Here is a 14,390-nt window from a genome sequence, read left to right on the forward strand (position 1 = left end):
AAGTACACCCTTTCTACAGTATTGGGTTCACTTAAACTACCACTCAGCACATCAACTACAATATCTGGTCCTCTCAAAGCTGAGGGTGTTTTGGTTACTGCAACAATTTGTCCTATTCATGGAACCATTATTCAATATACCCTCACTGAACTTGTCCGTGAGTATAAAACTTGGACAAAACAAAGACTAAAGAGGACAGATGAAGCAACAATAGCTGTGACTTATACATCAGCTTATGGAAATACTGCAGCCCTTGCACAAGCCATAAGCCGTGGAATATCAAAAGTAGGAATTGGTGTGGAGACCTTGAATTCTGAACAGAGCACAACAAAGGAAGTTTCTAGCTTGGTTAAACGTTGTAATGGTTTTGTTATTGGAAGTCCCACTTTAGGAAGTCATATGCCAACTCCTATATGGAATGCTTTGGGTGTTATCCTTAATGACAATGAAGCAAGAACCAAACCATGTGGCATATTTGGTTCCTTTGGCTGGAGTGGAGAAGCAGTCGATAAAATTGAGCAATGCCTAAAAGAAATGGCAGTTTCTCATTTTATTTTCCCACCATTCGTTGCAAATATAAACCAACAGAAGGAATGCTACAAGTTTGTGAGGCTGTACGAAAGTCAAAATTAAAGCAAAGAAAGGAGATTCTCAATTTGTTATGGCAGCCAATGTTGAGCAGTTGGGCGAGTGGTTAGATCACTTCGTGTGGTATCTGTAAGGAATGGTGATGCTGAAAGTGCGATGCTTGCATCATCGGTCAGCCAAGCTACATTTGTTCCCCCTAGCAAAGAGAAACAAGCGTGCAAATGCTTCTCGATATGGTTTGGCAGCAGGAGTGTTTACTAAGAGTTTAGACACAACCAACACTCTCACTCGTGCATTACGTGTGGGGACTGTTTGGATCAATTTCTTTGACACTTTTGATGCAGCTATACCTTTTGATGGGTATAAGATGAGTGGTCAAGGAAGGAAAAAAGGTATCTATGGTCTCCTGAATTACTTACAGGTTAAAGCTGCTGTCTCTCCTCTCTCTAATACAGCTTGGCTGTAGACTGTTACTCTCTCGACTAGAAGTTGTTCTGCTATGTAGATTTAGAGCATTTTCAAATAGCTAAACATGCTTTCAAGTTGTTCTGGCCTGAACCGCACTATTCGCCTTTTTGTATTGATACAAAGGAAACATGGTTTTCTTGGGGAATTGGCTATGGAATAATTATTACCTTAGCACTTGAAATTTTGTCCCCACTGCTGCTGGTACGAAGTTCATTTTTCAGACACACGCCTCAACCAAGCAGCGCATCACAACAAATTTTAATGTGATTGTTGGGATGATTATCAATTGGAAATTACAAGGTCCTTCGGACACATCATTTCTTCATTAAGTGAATTCAAAGAAATATGTTGACTCATACTGACAAATTATTTCCCACACTCCGCATCTTAGATTTCTATCAAAAACCAACAGATCAAAATGGGAAAAGCTCGAATTCATGCATTGTCACAGACATGGAAAAAATAAAACCAGTCACAAACTACAGTAAAAATATAGAATCACACAAGTTGGGAAAGAAACATTTTATGAGTCAGACAAGAACACGGGTTTCAATTACTTGCCGTTAAACAAAGGAAGAGCTGTTGTAATAAGACTTCCAACCTTTCGTATTCCAGATTCTTTCAGTTGATAGTATTATTCTTTGAACTTTTCAAATTCTGAATTTGAAGCACTTCGTATTCTCCAAGGATGGTGTGTGTTTGAATTTCTATATATACAACAGAAGGAGAAGAATGGGGGTGGAAAAACTAGAGAATGAAGGAGTAATTCCATTTACTTAATTGATTCTTCTGGTTCTGTTCTTGCATGATAGGTTTATTTTTAGCATTTGAATGAGAAGGATGGTAATGTTCGAATCTGTAATTGCATAATGGATTCTATTTCAGACTTGTAATTGCAGTGAGTGATTTTATTTACTTGTCCTGCATTGTTATTCTTCTATTCGTTCAGTTAGATAGTTGCATTTTAAATAGATAGTACAATTGTGTATGGAGCTGTAATGTATGCTCAGATTCTACTTCATGTCAGAAATTGCAGTAATAACAACTTCATTTGTCATTCATACATGATTCTACTTCTATTTTCCTTAGTAAGAATTGCATGTTTAGAATAGGTAGAATAAGATTGGGAGATTGTAAGCATAAAATCTGTGCCTGAATTGCTCGTGCCTATGGGTGATTCGGTTAAAACCCATAAAGAAGAAATCTGAATGATCAATAAGAAGACATATTGGTTGAAGATTAAACACAGTCAGGGAGCTGTACCTGTCAATTCAGAGGGCAGTGGTAGAAGATTTACACTGACCCAGTTGTTGGTGACATCCTTTTGTTCTCTTACATTGGGTGCTGAAAGAGTCAGAGATTGAAAATCTAACGAGAGGACAAACTGTTAACCAACACATATATATCTAGAACAATAAAAAATAAAACTCAGCTTCAGAACTATATTTTCTCCTTTATAAGGATTCAAATTTCAATTCACCAAAAATTGATAATTTTCATCTCCCACCACATTTTTCAAAACAAATATATTCTAACCAAGAGAAAAAATATACATTCTAGAAGAGGACTCTCTCCTCTATAATGTCATATAATTTTTTATTTTTTTTGATATGATTTAATATTTTTTTCTTTCTCAAAATAGACATCTTTTCAAGTGTTAAAATATGTGGTTGTAGAATTTTTTAATTTTAATATATTATATCTAATTAAAACACTATAAACTCTACATGAGAATATTCTTGACTTTGAGCTCTATAAAATGGTGCTTATACGTTATTAAAAAAAAAATCATAAAAAATAGTAAAAGTTATTGAAATGTCATTTTTCTAAAATAATTTTATTTCTTCAATAATTGGATACAAATTAGTATAAAACATGTATTTAATAGACATTTTCAATTGGAAAAGTGTGAGACCATAGATAACGTAGCTAGATTAAACTTATCTAGATCATATGTTTAAAAAAAAAAAGAATTTTAGATAGAAATACTCAAATTTAGTCATTCTGATAAGTTAGCCTGAAAGGTGACACAGCTTTGTACTTTTACCCTTAAACTCTCTTCTAACTCATTATAGTAAACAACTTCACTAATCTTTCCCTCTACTTTCACAAGATCATCATGAATTTCATTACTTAGTAACATGTTAAAGCAAGACATACATGAGTTCATACCTTGAATTATATCGACATTTGTCTCCTCTTCAACGAGTGGTGATGGAAGAATGGGAAGATATTCTCCACATAAATAGCCATCATCAAAAGCATCAAGATACCAACTTGGAATAGTGACCAAATAAGATTCGTCTTTTGATACTCTCTCTTCATCCTTCCCTTCAAATTATGGAAGCGAGCATTACAAAAAGATTTTGATGCCTCTTCATTGAGAGCCTTGTTTTTAGATTCATGAATGACTTCTATTGTCATCTCAAGATCTTTGTAATGCTCATGACAAGGCTCAATGAAATGTTCTTTTCCCAATTCACTCACTTCTTCTCAATTAGTTTCTTGGCATGTAGGCTTTGATGAATCTCTTTCAACATTTGTCTCATAAGATATTTCTTTAGCAAAAAAAAAATTGTCACCTTTATCTTCTTGTTCAACATCCTGTAATTATTGAAGCAATCACATACACATTTATGTAGGATCAAGATGTGCATTACCATAGAATTTTTTCAAAAACTTAACCTAATCAGGATCACAAGAAGTATGATTTTGTTGAGTAACCAATGCAGGTTTTGAACTACTTTCTTGGTTACCATTCTCCAACCTAGATTCAAATAAATGATTTTGAACAAATTCTTCTTGATATTTACGAGTCAAATTCTTTCTAACAAAATTTCTCTTATGTGAGAGAAAAATTGATTATCTCTTCCATCCTCTTCATTTATTTTTTGAAAAGTTTGAAGCAAAGACGAATGAATCTTTGTTGAATCAAGTCATGTACCAACGTAAAAAATCTTCAAGAAGTCAACCTATATAGGTTCATCAGGATCCTACTTCTTCTAATATGCAAAGAATTGATCATCACTATCACTATCAATGTCACTTTTTACCTTTCCTTTGTACGAAACCATTATTTTGAATTTGAATCTTTCCATAGAACGACCAACATTCAATCTTTTAAATAGAGTTTCCAATCTTCATTCCAAGGAAGGTACCTTTGAAATCTAAGGAGTAATGTGTAGTGATATTTTGATCCCTAGTAGAGTCACCAAAAATCTATTGGTAAATAGATTTTTCACTATGAAATTATCTCCGAACTTGACCCTGTTCACCCTATGAATAGTGACAATTATGCCAATAGTTGGAGAGAATGCAATCGGTCACTATCAACCTACAATCTTCCTTTGCATTTGAGAGGGGTAGCTCCCTCATATGATGTTGGTATTTCATTTTTTTGTGTACTTTCCATGTGAAAGCATGAAAATAGAGAAAAAACTGAAAGAAGATAGGAATATGAACAGTAGACATATGACTACTGACCGAGATTCATAGAAAGACAAAGATTTATAAAGAGTTTTGGGAATCAAAATGTAATGATGGTAAAAGCATTACAGCATATCCCAACATTTGAAGTGATAAGCTATAGAATACATCCAAATCAAGATACCATGGAATGAATGTATTTCTTTACACCAAGTTAAATGATCCACATAAATACATAAAATAATCACTAATTCAACCTACTATAAATCAGTGATCATAACTTAGAAGAACATTTCAAACATGAACACATGTATTCTTCATTATCTTCTTGAGAGTATATAGACTCTACAAGGATTATACATAATATGAAATTGGAATTTATTCAAGGTTTCTCTAAGAATTTCTCCAGAGTTTACCCTTTTCCAACTAGTGTCTCCCCTTTTACATTAAAAAAACCTCATATTTATAGGCTCTAGAAGGTAACTACCTAAAAAGTACTCCTTTGGGTTCATAACTACTTAAAAAGTTAGATTTTTGAAATTCTGGATGCATTTCACAACCAAATCTATCTATTTACAAAATCAAAACTTCACATTTTTAGTTACAATAGGTGACATAAATCACTTTTCACAATTAGACATTTTAAAATTCTGAATTTGAAAGTAGGTTTATGTATTTTCCATATTGATATCATCATCCACCTTTACTATCACCATTCAAGTTCACAACTCTCTTATCATGTAATTCATCCAAGAATAGAAAACAAGTCTCCCTTTTGTCAGAGCATAGATAAGCTTGATGTTAATAAGATCTAAAGAGAGTAAGATGACTATGAAAATTAACACTATTGCATTCATTGATTATTAATCTCCTATCGTAAACAATTATTGAACTACCAAAAATAAATTCATAGCTAATATCAAAAAATAACACAACTGCAACTTCACCAATAGAATATGGAAAGAAATTCACAACAAAAAGAACACGATATTTTTGGACAATTATCTCTAGAAAAACCACTAAGGGAAAACCAATTCTGCAAATGGAAAATATATTAACTTCACTAAATCAAGAGACACAAAATTCTTCGCCTCTTATTGGAAGAATGAAGAAAACCTCCTAATTTCTCGTACTGATATTCTCCACTACTATCCCCAATGCTATCATTGCACCCTTGCTAACACTGCAAGATTATTTGCTATCACTCAAAACTCATTTTCTAACACTACAAATACTTCTACAACTTCTTGTTGTTCTTTGTTCTATTCTATTCTCCACATTCCTCCCTTAACCCCCTGTTATACTGCCTAACCAAGAGGTTTCTAGTTGCTCCTTGATCAAGACAACCTAACCAAGAAGTTTCTAGTTGCTTCTCGATTAAAACAACATAACCAATAGGTTACTAGTGGCTTCTAGAAGGAGTCAATTAATTAACAAATATTTTTTGTAACTCTAACAATTATTTTCCAATCAATCACATATGGACCAATAGTTGTCCAAGCTACCTAAAACTAACACCCCCTCTTAGCAAAGAAGTTGTTCTACATGACACCTAACTTATCTCTGAAGGAGATGAATTTAACCTTCCCCAATGTCTTAGTCAGAATGTCTACTACTTACTCCTCTATAGGTATGTACTTTAGCTAAACAACTCCCCATTGTACACAATCTCTAATGATGTGATATTTGATGTCTATATTTTTAGACCTATCATGAAACACTGGATTCTTAGAAAACTTGATGCAACTTTGATTGTCGTAGTGTATCACGGTAGTCTCAACCTTTTGACCAAACAAGGCTACTAACAAATTTTGAAGTCGTATAGCTTTACATGTCACCGTGCTAGCTACTATGTATTCTACTTCTACTAAACTCAAAGCCACAAACTTTTGCTTGTTACCAAACCAAGATACAACTCTTGATCCTAAATTGAAACAACACCCTAAAGTGCTCCATTTGTTTGTTGTACTTCTTGCCCAATCTGCATTAGTATAGCCCATCAACCTGATACCTTCACCTCAAATTTATCTAATCCCATACTCAATTATACCATGCAAGTAACACAATACATGCTTGGTCGTTGTCTAATGCATTCTCTTTGGTTCAACCATGAACTAAGAGAGTTCACTGAAAATGCAATATCTGGCCTACTTTTCACCAAGTACATAAGAAAACTAATCAACTATCTATATAAAGTGGGATCTACATCCTTCTCCTTAGATGTATCTACCTTCCTCCAATTCGTGATCATGGGTGTAGACATGGCTTTGCAATCCTCCATCTATTCAAGATTTCAATGCAATATTTCCCTTGACAAAGGAAAATCTCTCCATCTGTCTGCCAGACCTCCATGCATAGAAAGTAGAGCAAAAGTCCTAAGTCCTTCATCTCAAACTCTTTTGCAAGGTCCCTTTTACAATCTTCTATGAGCCCTAGTGAACTTGCAAGAAACAAGTTGTCCACACAAAGAACAAGAATGAGAATTTCACCACCAACTACCAAGTAGTAGAGGTTAGCATCCACTTCATTCTTCACAAAAGCCCATTTCATGCAAGTATGTGTCTATGTGCTCATACCATGCTCTAGGAGCATGCTTGAGTTCATACAATGATCTCTTCAATCTGCACAAGTGAGTCTCTTTGTTGTGTGCTACAAAGCCTTCTGGTTGCTCTGTGTATACCTCCTCCTTTAATTCACCATTAAGAAATGTTGTCTTGACATCCATCTGATGGATTTTCCATCCCATTTGTGCTACAAATGAGATCACAGCTCATGTAGAAGTATACCTGGCCACTAGAGAAAATGTCTCCTTGTAATCTACTCCCTCCTTCTGAGAGAACCCCTTGGCCACAAACCTTGTCTTGTATTTCTCAATGCTACCATCTGCATCGTGCTTTATCTTATAGATCCAACGTGAACCAACAACTACACTATTTGTTGGTCTAGGCACTACCTCCCACACATCATTCTGCATTATTGAGGAATACTCCTCAATCATAGCATCTTGCCATACCTGATGCTCTATAGCCTCCTGATAGATGGAAGGTTCACTATCTACCAACTGACTAACTAATGCCACATAGTCATTGAACTTGGTTGGTTGTCTCCATAATTTAGTACTCTTCCTAGGAGCTCTCACAAACTCCTGAGTATCTCTTAGTGTCTCTTGAACCTCACGATTCCTATAGCCAATTGTAGAGGATGAAATATCAACCTCTAAGTCTCCTAAATGCATTTCCTGTTGCACCTCTTGCTCCATGATCTATGAAACTTCACCACTTGAGCCTACACTTGTACTGGTAATTGTACTTATGCTTTGCTACCCTTGACTAGGCCTTCAAGCTTCTGTTGGCTGCTCACTCTAATCATCTGCTGACAAATATTTAGACCTTCTAAATGCCTTGTCCTCCATGAATTTTACATCATGTCTAACAATAATTCTTTTGGTCTCAGGGATAAAAATCCCATATGCCTTTGAGGTTTCACTGTACCCAACAAAGTACCCCCTCTTTGTAGTTTGATCTAACTTGGTATGTGTATCACCTAGAATATGACAATATGCCAAACTCTCAAATATTTTAAAATGGCTAACATTAGGCTTCTTTCTTGTGAAAGCTTCCTCTACTGTCATCCTCCCTAGTACCTTGTGTGGAACACTGTTCTGAATGTTGACTATTGTACTCTAGCCTTTTGCCCATAAGTAGCATGGCATATCCTCGTCATGTAGCATAGATCTTGCCGCCTTTGATATAGAATGGTTCTTCCTCTTAGCAACTCCATTCTACTGTGGATTGTAAGGAACAATCCACTCTCTCTTGATTCCTTCCTTGGTATAGAACTCCTGGAAGTTATTTCCTTTGTACTTGCCTCCATTGTCTGATCGAAGAACCTTTATCTTCCTTTCTGTTAAGTTCTCCACTAGAGCCTTGAACTCTTGGAACCGAGTCGAAACCTTATCCTTGGTCTTCAAGAAGTATATCCAGGTCTTTCTAGAGAAATCATTGATAAAACTTGCAACATATTACTCATAGCCTTTGAGAGACTTTGTCGACATTGGTCTACATACATCTGAATGTAGTAGATCAAGAACACCTTCAAATTTGGTGTCACTCATGGAAAAGATGCTTTTACAAACTTCCCCAACACGCATCCTTTACATACATCATCATGATTTGTGCTCACCTCTGGAACACCTATCATGGTCTCACAAAGCAATTTTAGTGCTCCATGATGATAATGCCCCATCCTCCTATGCCATAGCTCTCCAAGATCTCTAGGATTATAACTAATCATGTGTGTCTTAGGAGTATCAAACTTCAACCTATAAAGGTGACCACTCCTAACTCTAACAGTTATGGGTGATTTCCAATCTTTATGCTTAATCAACACATATATCCCTCTAAAGAGTACATTATACCCCTTATCCTGAAGAACAGATAAATAAATCAAAATCATGACTAATCTTAGCACATGCCACACATCAGGAACTGGAATTATCTTTCCATTCTCCCTTTGAAACTGAACAATCCCTTTCCCAACTGGGTTGAGTTTGGACAAGTTTCCCATAGAAATCTGGATATTGGTGTTCTCCTTATAATTGGAGAAGTACTCTCTAACTCATGTCATATGAAATGATGCCCCATTATCTATATACCAGATAGCTTGTGAGGTTGAGCTCACCATACAAGCTATAAGTGCAAACTCGTCTTCCATTCTATTGGAGAGTTCTTCTACACTTGTTGAAGCTGCCACTTGCTTCTTTATCTTTTTCCTTTCTGGGAAATCACTAACATAGTGGCCATACTCGTGACATCCAAAGCACTTGACCTTAGAAAGATCCTTCTTCTTCTTCTCACTTTGTGAATTTGATCTTTTGTTGGATCCCTTCTTTGCTTTCCCTTTCCCCACTAGGGCAACGTTTTCCTATTCCACCTCACTTCTTTGACTCTTGTTGGTCCCGTTGACAAGACTCAGTCTAAACTCCTCTTGAGTGAAATCAGTCCATAGTTGATCCCAACATGGTAAGGTATCACATCCACTGATAAATTGAACAAAGACACTACACTATTTAGAAAACCCATTTAGGGTTATTCTCACTAGCTCATCATCACTGGGACCATCTCCAACAGCTATTGACTTGTCCTTAACAAGTCTAAGCCTAGTGAGATAAATTGTAATGTCTTCTCCCTGGTTCATCCTGATATTCTTTAGCTTTTCTTTGAGAATCATCTTCCTATTGGTGGTAGCATTTTGGCATAGATTCAGAATGGCATCCCACATCTTCTTCGTTGTATCTAGCTCTAAGATATGTGGAAAAATATGATCCTTGATGCCATCAAGGATAATCCTCCTCGCCTTGGCATCATCCTTCTTATATGTTCTAAGCTTTGTCGCATCCATTGGTACAACTACAACACTAGTAACATAATCCTTAATACCGTTCTCTTCCAACAATAAAGAAATTATGGCCTTCCAAACACCAAAATTCGAGGCACCATCCAATTTGCCCTGATCTCTCAAACCAGTTGAATCCATCTCAAGGGATTAAAGCAATAATAAAGATAAAGAGATCAAAATTTCTTTCCTAGGGTAAAACTCTTATACCCTCAACATTGCTCTAATACCATGTGAAAATTAACAATATTGCAGTCATTGATTATTAATGTCCTATTGTGAACAATTATTAAACTGCGGAAATAAATTCACAACTAGTATTGAAAAATAACAAAACTACAACTTCATCGATAAAATATGAAAAAAAATTCACAACATAAATAACACAATATTTTAGGAAAATTGTCCTTAGAAAAACCTCTAAGAGAAAACCAGTTTTGCAGATGGAAAATATATTAACTTTAGCAAATCAAGAGATATAAAATTCCTTACTTTTCACTAGCAAAATTTAGACAGCCTCCTAATTTCTTCTGCTGATATTCTCCACTACTACCCCCAATGCTATCACTACACCCTTGCTAACACTGCAAGTCTATTTGCTATCATTGCAAACTCATTTGCTAACACTGCAAATGCTTCTACAACTTCTTGTTGTTCTCTATTTCACTTAGTTCTCCATATGCTTCCCTTGAACCCCTTTTATACTACCTAACCAAGAGGTTTCTAGTTGCTTCTTGATCAAGACAACCTAACTAAGAAGTGTCTAGTTGCTTATCTATTAAAACAACATAACCAATAGGTTACTAGTGGCTTCTAGAAGGAGTCAATTAATTAACAAATATTTGTTGTAACTCTAACAATTATTTTCCAATTAATCACATATGGACGAATCTAAGCTATCTAAAACCAACAACAACCTTCTTGTTGAAGCTCAAATGTGACTTGTTATACCCATGAATAGTTTGATCCTTTGAGGAAATATACTTCATTTGCGCCTTTCAGGAAGATTTTGAGTTATTTTGAGTTAATTGGTGACATTCACATTCCTCCTTGTATCATGAAGACACTCTCATATAGAGACTAAAACCAACCTTTGAATTGCACTATTTTCTTAGTGATGTCAAAGGTTGTGCCCGTGAATTTCACTTTGCTGATTAGTGTCCATCAAACCTCATTTTATAACATTGTTCATTTTCCATGTCGAGCTCATTAAAATTTCTTCGTCTCCCGTGTTCCTCGAAGCTATAATATTGTTTAAAAGATTTCTTCATCGCCATTGTGTGCGCATATTGCGATCCTTTTATCACCATGAGATGATGCGTCTCTCTGGAATTCTATCAACCAATTTTTATGTCTTCATACGTGTTTACATCGACAAACACAAATATTGCATTATATTTTGAGTGTCAATGGAAGCCTGCATATTGTTTCAGAGTTTGCATTCTGCATGCACAATGACTTGAGCATCATGTTTAGCTGAATGTTCTTAGTTTCCTCAAAGCACCCATTTGTCAAACCAAACTTTCTCTATAGCACTTACAGATTTTCGCTGTTAAGTTGTGTGCATGTCTGTTCGAGGATCACTAGAACTGACATTTTGTCAAGCATTTCATATCCTTTCTCTGTTCTTCGACACCACACCTTGTAGGTTCTGGTTGTGTTTTTACATCTTGGTATTGAATGAAAGTTCCAATGCCATACAATCTATGAGGTCATTACATTCCATGGTATAATGTCTCGGATGCATTCGATCAAACATTTCAGCCACTCATCATCCCTGATTCTGTATTTCATACGCATGTCTCTGTAGAATTCATCACTATGATATCAAATGAGAGTTCACATTCCTCATTGTTTTGATGGTCTCCAAACCTTATCCCAAAGTTTTCATAGCATCAAAGATGAATGTGTACACTCGATTTGTGTCACACTCTAAACCCTTCTATCCAAACGATTCCATGAGTTGGAATGCTTGGATGCCGACTTAGAGCTCCCTATCCACGGAGTGCAAGGAGTTAGTATTTCAGCATGAAGGCTCTCAGCCAAGCCTTAGAAATGTACTTCTTGCTAGTAAACCATGCAACGGGAGGTTCTTTGAGACAAGAGAAAGAGTGCAAATATCTTCAAGGAATCCCTCAAGAATGCAATGCAAGTATGAAAACTAAGCTAAGATGATAATGCAAAATGCAGCTATACTAAGCATGTATGAGATTGTTACAAAACCAAATATTTAAACTATGTGATATTATTGCAAGAAATCAAAGTTAAACTAAAATGCAACTATGCTAAGAATGCCATATGATCTTATGCTAATGTGATGGAATGAGAGAATGAGACAAGAAATGAGAAGTTCTCCACAAAGCTCCAAAGAAACCTATTAGAAAACCTGCAGCATAACAATGTTCAAAAGATGGATGGATTGAGGGGGAAAGCTCTCTCCCTTTTAAAGATGTATGGACGGTGGAGATCAAGATGAAGATGGTGGATGATCAATGGTGGAATTCAAAAATAGGAGTGATCCATGTGCACACACAAATCAACCAATAGAATATAAGTTGACTTGTCATATAAGACAAAAGTCACAAAGCCTTTTCTTTTAATTGCAAAATAGAAAAAGGACTTTATGTGTGCACTTTAAGTGGGTTATAAGAATGGGGTCTTTTATTTAATTAAAAGGGGACATGTTCTTTTAATCAAATAATGAACTTAGGATAGCATAGTCAAACTATAGGTTATAATCAAATAAATTGATTATTAGCAATTTGGCTTAGGTAAGTGATTAAATTAATTTAAGCCAAAATGTTGAAAAGGGGGCTAATAGTCTAGATGACCATTTTTAGGTGATTACATTTGCCCCTCTTTGACTAATGCGTGATCGATCTGGGAACACATTATGTCAAAGAAAATAGAAAGCCAAGTAGGCGGTGATAGATATAGATATCTGATTCCAAAGAATGAAATGCAAAAAAAGATAGCAAGTCCTGAATGCACAGCCTGATAGCGGTGGTACTGAACATTAGGAAGATGATGTTAGGATCCAAAAAGAATTCTAACATCTAGCAAAGAAAATAGATCGAGAGCAAGTGATAAGGTTAAACAAATGCTCCTAAGAAATAGATAGCTGAATAATAGAGTATTTCTGCCCCCTCGGGATCGAAATTGAAATGAGGTAAGGGGATGCAGAAACCAGCTAGACATGAGAAAATTAGAATAGAACAATGTCCAAGATGACAGATAGATTATTAGAACCCAAGAATGACTATATAAAAAAATTGATAAAATGCCCTAGTTTGACTAGCGTTGACCTTGAAGGATATAGCATAAAAATAAGGTCGAAATGAGTAGAAAGGTGATTTTAGACATGAAATAGTGAATTTAAGTAGATACGAAGTATGGAAATGATGAAGACATGAAGAAATGAAGATGCCCCAGTGATGATTCAGAGATTAGACCTCAAAAGGTCAGCTAACTGCTCAGAAGAAAGTAGAATTTTAAAAGACAATTTTGACCATCAAGATGAACTCGAATTTGGATTTCGATCCCGAAAATGAATCCAGGATGTTGAAATTATTTAAGAGGTCAAAACTTTATATAATGTGATGATAAGATAGAAAAGAGATGAAGTGAAAGATTAAGAAGGTGAAAAGACATGAACAAGAAGAAAGTAAAGAAATATATGAAAGGAGTTAGCTGATATGTCCACAAAAAGATGAAGAGAGAGCTCTCCCCATATGCAAGAATGCAAGACTAAGCTAGAAAATGAACCTAAAATGCAAGCTAACATGCAAAGTGGTTTACCAGCAAGAAGTGCATAACATTTAGACTCTTAATTTCATCATTGAGCATTTATTAGGGACATCATGAGATCATACAACCATCACTAGTATAACTATGAGGATATGAATATGATCGATATTAGATAGGTATGTGAAAATCCAATCTAAGCATCAGAGACATGTAAGTCAAGATAACTACACGATTAGATTCCCTAAGTTTAATTTAGCAAGATTACACCTGTATCAAGGCATAAGCGCCAGGATAAACCCTGAGTGCGATCTTGCAAAACAATCAAGGATGATACATTTATAAGTCAAAGTGTTGAATAGGACAAGCATGAATGCTTACAACACTATAGACAAACAAAAGTATACCCACAAGCAGAAATCAAGAAAATATGTCCCATGCCCCCAGTCTTCTAGTCAATGACATCCTTGAAAGACTATTAGGGAGGGAACACATGGCAAAGAAATCATCATAGATAGCACACAAAGTAGATAAAGATCAGCATAGCTCAGTCGTTTAAGTGTTAAAGTGCGTGTGTGTAAGTCACTTGGCCATTTCTTCAAGACTTGATTCTGATAGTGAGAAATATTGCGACATCGAAGACTGTAGGTAAACTATCTGAAAAGTGTTGAAAAACACTTGATGTCAAGGTGGGGGAAGTGTTGAGAAACACTATTTTGTGAGTTGTCAAAGAAACCCTAATGCACAAGAATACCTCAATAGGCTAAGTA

This window comes from Cupressus sempervirens, chromosome 5 (genome assembly GCF_028749045.1).
Source record: "Cupressus sempervirens isolate cs-2001-9-10 chromosome 5, ASM2874904v1, whole genome shotgun sequence".
Taxonomy (NCBI): Eukaryota; Viridiplantae; Streptophyta; class Pinopsida; order Cupressales; family Cupressaceae; genus Cupressus; species Cupressus sempervirens.